Source organism: Mandrillus leucophaeus, unplaced genomic scaffold (assembly GCF_000951045.1).
Source record: "Mandrillus leucophaeus isolate KB7577 unplaced genomic scaffold, Mleu.le_1.0 Scaffold5, whole genome shotgun sequence".
In the NCBI taxonomy this organism is placed as follows: Eukaryota; Metazoa; Chordata; class Mammalia; order Primates; family Cercopithecidae; genus Mandrillus; species Mandrillus leucophaeus.
The window spans coordinates 11,000,286-11,008,789 of record NW_012105364.1 but is presented as its reverse complement, the minus strand read 5'-3'; the positions used below and the strand labels follow the sequence as shown (position 1 = coordinate 11,008,789).

Genomic DNA, 8,504 nt, shown 5'->3' with positions numbered 1-8,504 from the left:
CAAACTGACACTTTGTGGACTAAAAAGGGTCTTCTATTAATTATGAGGCCAGGAAAAGAGGTATAACTTGCGATTGTCCTGGAAAAAAGGAATGCAGATTGTGAACACAGAAAAATTAAAATGCTTTCAATTGATCGGCTATTTAAAGAAAGCTTTTTGGTGTCTACAGCATCTTTCTGAAGTGTTTAATTTACAGATGGTTTAATTAGAACTCTGTTGCAAAATTTGGGCCGAAAAGAATGTTCACACTCTCAGCTTTATATGCCAGGATGCCCTTTCCTGGATTATTTTCATCCTTCAGTTCACAGTGGAATTATCATCTTCTTACATAAGCCTCTTCTGCTCAGTCTAAAGTAATCCTACAATTTGAGCTCCAAAATAAATAAGGAGAGTCCTTGTCTTTTCAAGAATATAACAAATAAATGTAGAAGGAGTGGTATAGTTAGAAAAGTACCATTCTAAAATCATCATAGTAATAACTAATTTAGGTAATAATCATCAATGGAAGCCAAAACCATTTGATGAGGGTTGGTTAGCAGTAAAATATTTACATAGTCTCACAGATTCTCCGCACAGAACAGTTAATAATTACACACGAAAAAAATTACTGCAGTTAAACAAAATCTGGGCAATATCCCTTTAACCATGTGATAAAAGTTAATATCATCAAAAAATGGGAAAACTATTAGATGATTCATGATTTGACACACTGAGGACACAATATTACTTATATAATATTTACTTTGAAATATGTAATTCAAATCTAACCATTACAAAACAAACCCAGATTGAAGACATTCTCTTCAAAAATGTCAATGTTGCAAAAGACAAAGAAAGTCTAAGGAATAGTTCAAGGTTAAAGGACACTAAAGACACAGTACAACTAAATGCCTAAATAAAGAAAAAAAAATTCTATAAAGGACATTATTGAAACGTTAGCATGCGAACTCTTTGCCAGATTATAATATTATATCAAAGGTAAAATTCCTGAAATTTGAAATTACAGTGTGATTAAGAGAATTTCTTTTTTTTTCTTAGGGGATACATGCTGAAGTATGTAATGATGAAGGATTATGATCTCTTACTTTCAATGGTTTAAAAACCTACTCTCAATGTTTCATAAACACGAATAAAAATAATACATTAGTCTGCTCAGGCGGCCATAACAAATACCATAGGCTAGGTGGCTGAAAAAATAGAAATTTATAACTGGAGGCTGGAAATCTGAGGGCAGGATGCTAGCGTAGTCAGGCTCTGGTGAAGGCTTTCTTCTTGGAGTGCAGACAGCCACACGTTCACTATGTCCTCATATGGTAGAGGCAGAGCTTTGGTGTTTCTTTCTCTTTTTAATAAAGATACTAAAATCACCATAAGGGCCTCACCTGCATGATTTTATCAACATCTGATTACCTTCAAGAGGCCCCATGTCTAAGTACCAGCACATTCGGGGTTATGAGGAGGGGCATAATTAAATTAGTATCAAATAACTATCACAGTATTTAAGTTTTATATATGTTTAAAGATATTTAAATATATATGTGTATGTGTGTATATATATGTATATTATATATTATATATACAGAGAGAGAGAGGGAGAAGAGTGAGGAGAACAGGAAAGGAGAGGGAAGAGAAGGAGAGAGGAGAGGAGAGGACTCAGTAGGAGTCCTCTTCCTACTGAGAAGAGGAGTAGAAGCAAGAATCATGTGACTGATATGGTTTGGCTGTGTGCTCACCCAAATCTCATCTTGAATTTTAGCTACCATAATCCCCACATGTCCTGAGAGGGACCCGGTGGGAAGTGATTGAATTATGGGGGCACATTTTTCTCATTTTGTTCTTGTGATAGTGAATAAGTCTCACAAGATATGATGGTTTTATAAAGGGTGGTTCCCCTGCATGGGTTCTCTTGCCTGCCGCTGTGTAAGATGTGCCTTTGCTCCCCCTTCACCTTCTGCCATGATTGTGAGGCCTCCCCAGCCATGTGGAACTGTGAGTCCATTAAACCTCTTTTTCTTTATAAACTACCCAGTTTCAAGTATTTCTTCACAGAGTATGAAAATGAACGAATACAGTAAATTGGTACTGCAGAGAGTGGGGTGCTGCTGTAAAGACACTCAAAAATGTGGAAGTGATTTTGTAACTGGGAAACAATTAGAGACTGAAACAGTTTGAGGGGGCACAAAAGAAGATAAGAAAATGTGGAAAACTTTGGAACTTCCTAGGACTTGTTGAATGACTTTGACCCAAATGCTGATAGTGTTATTAACAATAAAGTCCAGGCTGAAGTGGTCTCCATGTAAGACCTTGCCACCATGTAAGACCTTGCCACCATGTAAGATGTGCCTTTGCTCCTCCTTCGCCTTCTGCCATGATTGTGAGTCCCCCTCTGCTATGTGGAACTGTAAAACCACGAAGCCTATTTTTCTTTATAAATTACCCAGTCTCAAGTATTTCTTCATAGCAGTATGAAAATGGACTACTACAGTGACAAAGTATTAACAATGTGGAAATATAGGTGAATGGTATATGAGTATTATAATGTTCTTGCACGTTTCCTGAATGGCTAATTTTTTTAAATAAAAATTTAATAAAACATTGACTAGATGCCTTTCATCTTATTATTGTCTCTCAAAGTGCACTGTTCTTTTCCTGGAACTTGTACAACAATTTACAGTTTATTTACTTACTTATTTGTCCATGTAATGTCCAACTCCTTTACCAGACCTAACACTGAGACCTGGGATTTGATCTATTTGCCTTATTGTTCTATCCACATCATTTTACTGGCATGTTAGTGCTCATTCACTCTTTGTTGAATGAAGGAATGAGCTGTTTCTGAACTTCTCAAGTAAACAAACTGAAGGAAGATGTAGATTTGTATGTACACTTAGCAGTATGGACCTTGCAGAAAACAGACGTGGATCACCTCTGCCTTCTAACTGAAGAGATCTGGCATCTGCGAGTATCTGGCAATATTGCTGCATTAACACAATTTGCTTTTGAACACTTACAGTCCAGCACCAAATGCATTTACTATCTGTAAATGGAACACCTGTGGTGAACACTCCTCTTAAGAGAGAAGTGACTTGTGTGAAGGCGCTCCTCATTCATCACAGGTGTTCCATTTACAGAAGATGCCTTTCTCATCTTCTCTCACTACCCAGATAGTATTTGTGCACTGAGCAACAGCAGAAGAGCCCTCCAGCACTTTACTGAAGTCTTTCTTACCATTTGGTACTGTGATCACCCTCTTTGCTCTGATTTCTTTTATAATTGCTGAATCATTTATTTGGATTTTATTTATGTGCTAATTTATATTCTTATAAATTGTCCTTGTGTTATTATAAATTATCTTTCAAACAATAAATTATTTTGTATTAGACAGAATAAATTATATTGCATTGTAATTAATCTTATATAAGTTGTAAATGATCTTTAATTATTGTTTATGTTTATCCTATCTCCTTAACTATACTTTAAATTCCTTGAATGCAGGGAATACTTATATGCCATTTTGTATTTCCAGTAACACTGTCTTAGTCTTTTTGTGCTGTTTTAACAGATTAGTTCCAGCTATGCCCATCTGTGACTGGGTAATTTATAATAAACGAAAATTTTATTCTCACAGTTCTGGATGTTGGGAAGCACAAGAATAAGGTGCCAGCAGATCCAGTGTCTGTGAGAGCTGCTGTCAGCTTCCAGATGGTGCCTTATTGCTGCATCCTTCAAGGTGTTGAACCCTGTATCTTCACATGGCCAAAAGAAGAGAAGGGTAAAGAGAGCCTCTAGCCCTTTTATAAGGTACTAATCTCGTCTATGAAGACTCCACCTAATTACCTCTGAAAGGCCCTACTGTTAATAACATTGCATTGGGGAATAACTTTCAATATAAATTTTGGAAGGAACACAAATAATCGAACCATAGCAAGCACCTGAGCAATTGTGGTACACATCGGACGTTCTTACTTGTGTGTAATAAAATTTGTCTGGACCTGTATCTAGATACCTGAAATCATAAGACTGGGACATATTTTGTTGTAATTTTATGGATATTATTATGTATCTTTTTTATTCCTTCTTTTGTAGTAGTTAAATGTGAAACTGGAAAATATGTATAGAATTTGTATTTGCTAATGACAGAGGAAAGATTTGGGTCCAAAATCTGGTAATGATAATGACAAGAGTCTTATGGTATTTAGTCTTAATGGTATTTACAAATTGACAAAAAGAAATTCAACTTTATCAGACAAGAAAGTCTCCACTAATCTATTTTTCTGTGTTGGAGCATAAACTATAGCATTGCTATAATTATCTTTCTGTCCTCTTTCATTAATTTCCTATAATAATGATGCACTTTAGTAATACGGCTTTCTTTAGCTTTTTGGCAAAGTCTCTATTGAGATATGAAACGAGGCTACTAATGTTGGAAAGATCACTTAGTTTATGAATTCAAAAACTGTGAATTGGTGATAGTACTTTATAATGCTCTTCCAAATGATTTATACCCCTTTTAAGTTGCCTCATAATGCCAGAGGCAGTTTTAGATTTTCAGGATTAAAATTAATATCAGGGATTTTATATCTCTATATACATATATATATATATCTTTTATATACAGTTTTAGCTTGTATATAGCTGTATATAAACTATAAAAGCTATGTATAATATATATTATATATAATGTTATGAACAGGAAAGATACATATATATAGCTATATATAGTTTGTATACTTTTATATACAATTTTAGCTTTTAAGTATTGAAATTAATATCAGGGATTTTATATATATATAAAATAATCCATTACATATGCATATGTATGTATATACATATACATAAATATATATATGGGGGTATGTTCTGAAATATATGTTAGAGAATTTAGTTTAATTACTTCTAATGCAGGGACCATGGAACCCTAGGAAACTACAAAATTAGTGCATACTGTCCACAAATACATCTCTGCTTGGCACATTGCCTAAGAAACAAATACTAAAATCTTTTTCATATGTAGTTTTTCAATGATACAGAAATCATATTATGATGAATAAAATTTATTTCTTAAAATGTTACATAGTTCATAGCTCCATTTTGCTATGTACTTCTGAAGGAATTGTAACAAATTATTGATATTTGTTACAATGTTTGTTGTTTAGTATTCTAATGTTTAAATATGTTTTTAAAATGCTATAAGAATTTTTAAAAATAGATTCTAATGCTTGAAAACATGGGCACATTCATGACTTTAACACCAGTGATTCTCAAAGTGTGATCAAGCTCCCTGAAATCCCTGAGAAATTTTAGTGAGCTATATGAAGTCAAAACTATTTTTATAGTAATACTAACACATTATTCACCTTTCTCTCTTCTCTCATGCGATTCCGGAGACTCCAAAGAATATGATATTGCAGCAGATTGAATACAAAAGTAGATATAAGGATACAGCTGTCTTTTATGAAGCCAGATATTCAAGCAATTTGTAAAATCAAAACAGTGCCATTCTTGCACTAGTATTTTGTCTTAGAAAATTATCTTTATAAATATATTGTTTTATTAACATATTTTTGTCTTATTACTATTTTAAATTAATAAACAATGTTTTTAAATTTTCTCAGTTATACCTTCTAATATAGTAAATATAGGTGGATAGGTAACACACATAAACAAAGTTCTCTGGGCTTCTCAGTAACTTTAAAAATATGAAGGGGCTCTAAGACCAAAGCGCTCTAGGATTGTTGTTTGAGCTGATGAAAATATGTTCTCTATCACACTTCCAGAATGAGTACTTATTCGGTAATTCCTGCTCCAAGAACTTAATTTTCCATGTTTCAATATAAAAATCTCTATAGTGTTGGTTTTTGTAGCTCATTGTCCTGTGTAATAATTTATTTGGTAACCTGAGAAAGTAAAAGCTTAATAAGCAGTGTTCTCTCTTTCCTTTTCCAAAAAGGTAACTCAATAAGCAATCAAAATTAGACTCTTAGCTATCAATTTTAAAATTTCTTGCATTCCACTAAACATAACTGCCTACAAGAAGAAAATATTATACCACTAGTTATTTACTTTATTCCAAATTTATAGAGACTTGAACATAGCTCTCTGGCTAAAAATAGCTTAATACTAGATTTCATGGTCACACAATGTATTATTCATTGGAAGTTCTCTTGACATCAATTTCCACTTACTCTGATATTCATTAATTCTGTATATTACTTCAGTTGAACCTAATGGTTAAGAATAGACTGCATCAAATGGTTTAAGTTTGCCATTTCTGTGTGTGAGATGATGCTCAATAGTCACAATAACTGCAACTTTGGGCAAGAGAATAAACATGCTGCTGCCCAGATAAAGGCAAGAGATATGAGTTTCACCTTGCAGAGATGTCACTGTGGTTAGTCTTCTGAACAAAGCAATGATACATCCTTGCTTAATATTTCATTTTACCTTGTTATATCTCTGTTGCTGCTCATTAGAGAACATGAATAGGAAGCACAGGATGAAGCGCAGATCTGATACATGTTAGGTCCAAGCATGAATGCTGATGAAGATAGCCACATGTAATTACATGTGTGGGAAAGGGGTTCTGTAAAATGGCATGTTAAAGCCATTGCAGTAGCTAAGATCAACAATAGAGACATTACAAAGAAAAATACAAGGAGGTCACGGGCAGACTCTGGAACACAATTTAATTTAAGACATGACAAGTAGTGGAATAATTATGTGCTTATTACTTGATTGTGAATTCCTTTTGGACAGGGAGTTACACACTTTCTAGCATGTCTTCAGTATTGAATGAATAAATGAAGGAAATAAGCCCTTAGATAAAAGCAGAATAAGGAAAATAAAGTTATATGGCAGTTAAGAGAATACTTTTTATAAAAACTGAGGGTGACATGCAAGTAAGATTAATCAGTATTATTCACTGGTGTGAGAAGTTGTGCAAATGAACACTAAAAATATTTTTGGATATGACTATAAACAGTCTGTGGCTGGAGCAAAATGTTTTCAATAGAGTGGTGTGGAGTTTGAAGACAACTGAAAGTAGTAAGGGGCAAGCTGACTATAAGGAAAATGAATGTGATTATATGGTGACAAAACATTAATCTTTTTATTTGCTTATTTATTTATTTATTTATTTTTATTATTATATTTTATGTTCTAGGGTACATGTGCACAACGTGCAAGTTTGTTACATATGTATGCGTGTGCCATGTTGGTGTGCTGTACCCATTAACTCGTCATTTACATTAAGTATATCTCCTAATGCTATCCCTCCCCCCTCCCCGCACCCCACAATGGGCCCTGATGTGTGATGTTCCCCTTCCTGTCTCCAAGTGATCTCATCATTCATTTTCCACCTATGAGTGAGAACGTGCAGTGTTTAGTTTTCTGTTCTTGCGATAGTTTGCTAAGAATGATGGTTTCCAGCTGCATCTATGTCCCTACAAAGAACATGAACTCATCATTTTTTAAGGCTGCATAGTATTCCATGGTGTACATGTGCCACATTTTCTTAATCCAGTCTGTCATTGATAGACATTTGGGTTGATTCCAAGTCTTTGCTATTGTGAATAGTGCCACAATAAATGTACGTGTGCATTGCTTGTGTCTTTATAGCAGCATTATTTATAACCCAGTAATGGGATGGCTGGGTCAAATGATATTTCTAGTTCTAGATCCTTGAGGAATCGCCACACTGTTTTCCACAATGGTTGAACTAGTTTACAGTCCCACAAACAGTGTAAATGTGTTCCTATTTCTCCATATCCTCTCCAGCACCTGTTGTTTCCTGACTTTTTAATCATTGCCATTGTAACTGGTGTGAGATGGTATCTCATTGTGGTTTTGATTTACATTCCTCTGATGGATAGTGATGATGAGCATTTTTTCATGTGTCTGTTGGCTGCATAAATGTCTTCTTTTGAGAAGTATCTGTTCATATCCTTTGCCCACTTTTTGATGGGGTTGTTTGTTTTTTTCTTGTAAATTTGTTTGAGTCCTTTGTAGGTCCTGGAAATCAGCCCTTTGTCAGATGAGTAGATTGCAAAAATTTTCTCACATTCTGTAGGTTGCCGGTTCACTCTGATGGTAGTTTCTTTTGCTGTGCAGAAGTTCTTTAGTTTAATTAGATCCCATTAGTCAATTTTGGCTTTTGTTGCCATTGCTTTTGGTGTTTTAGATGTGAAGTCCTTGCCCATGCCTATGTCCTGAATGCTATTGCCTAGGTTTTCTTCTAGGGCTTTTATGGTTTTAGGTCTGAAATTTAAGTCTCTAATCCATCTTGAATTAATTTTTGTATAAGGAGTAAGGAAGGGATTCAGTTTCAACTTTCTACTTATTGCTAGCCAGTTTTCCCAGCACCATTTATTAAATAGGGAATCCTTTCCCCATTTCTTGTTTTTGTTAGGTTTGTCAAAGATCAGATGGCTGTAGATGTGTGGTATTATTTCTGAGGGCTCTGTTCTGTTCCATTGGTCTATATCTCTGTTTTGGTACCAGTACCA

At 34.4% G+C, this 8,504-nt stretch overlaps 1 long non-coding RNA gene across 1 annotated transcript in view; it reads left to right on the top strand.

Moving 5' to 3' along the window:
• The first annotated feature begins 3,675 nt into the window (after positions 1-3,675).
• LOC105550875 overlaps positions 3,676-8,504 on the top strand; it is a 24,602-nt gene continuing 19,773 nt past the window's right edge. Inside the window, exon 1 of the long non-coding RNA XR_001007795.1 lies at positions 3,676-3,801. This is a non-coding gene — a long non-coding RNA (uncharacterized LOC105550875). The remainder of the gene's footprint in view (positions 3,802-8,504) is intronic.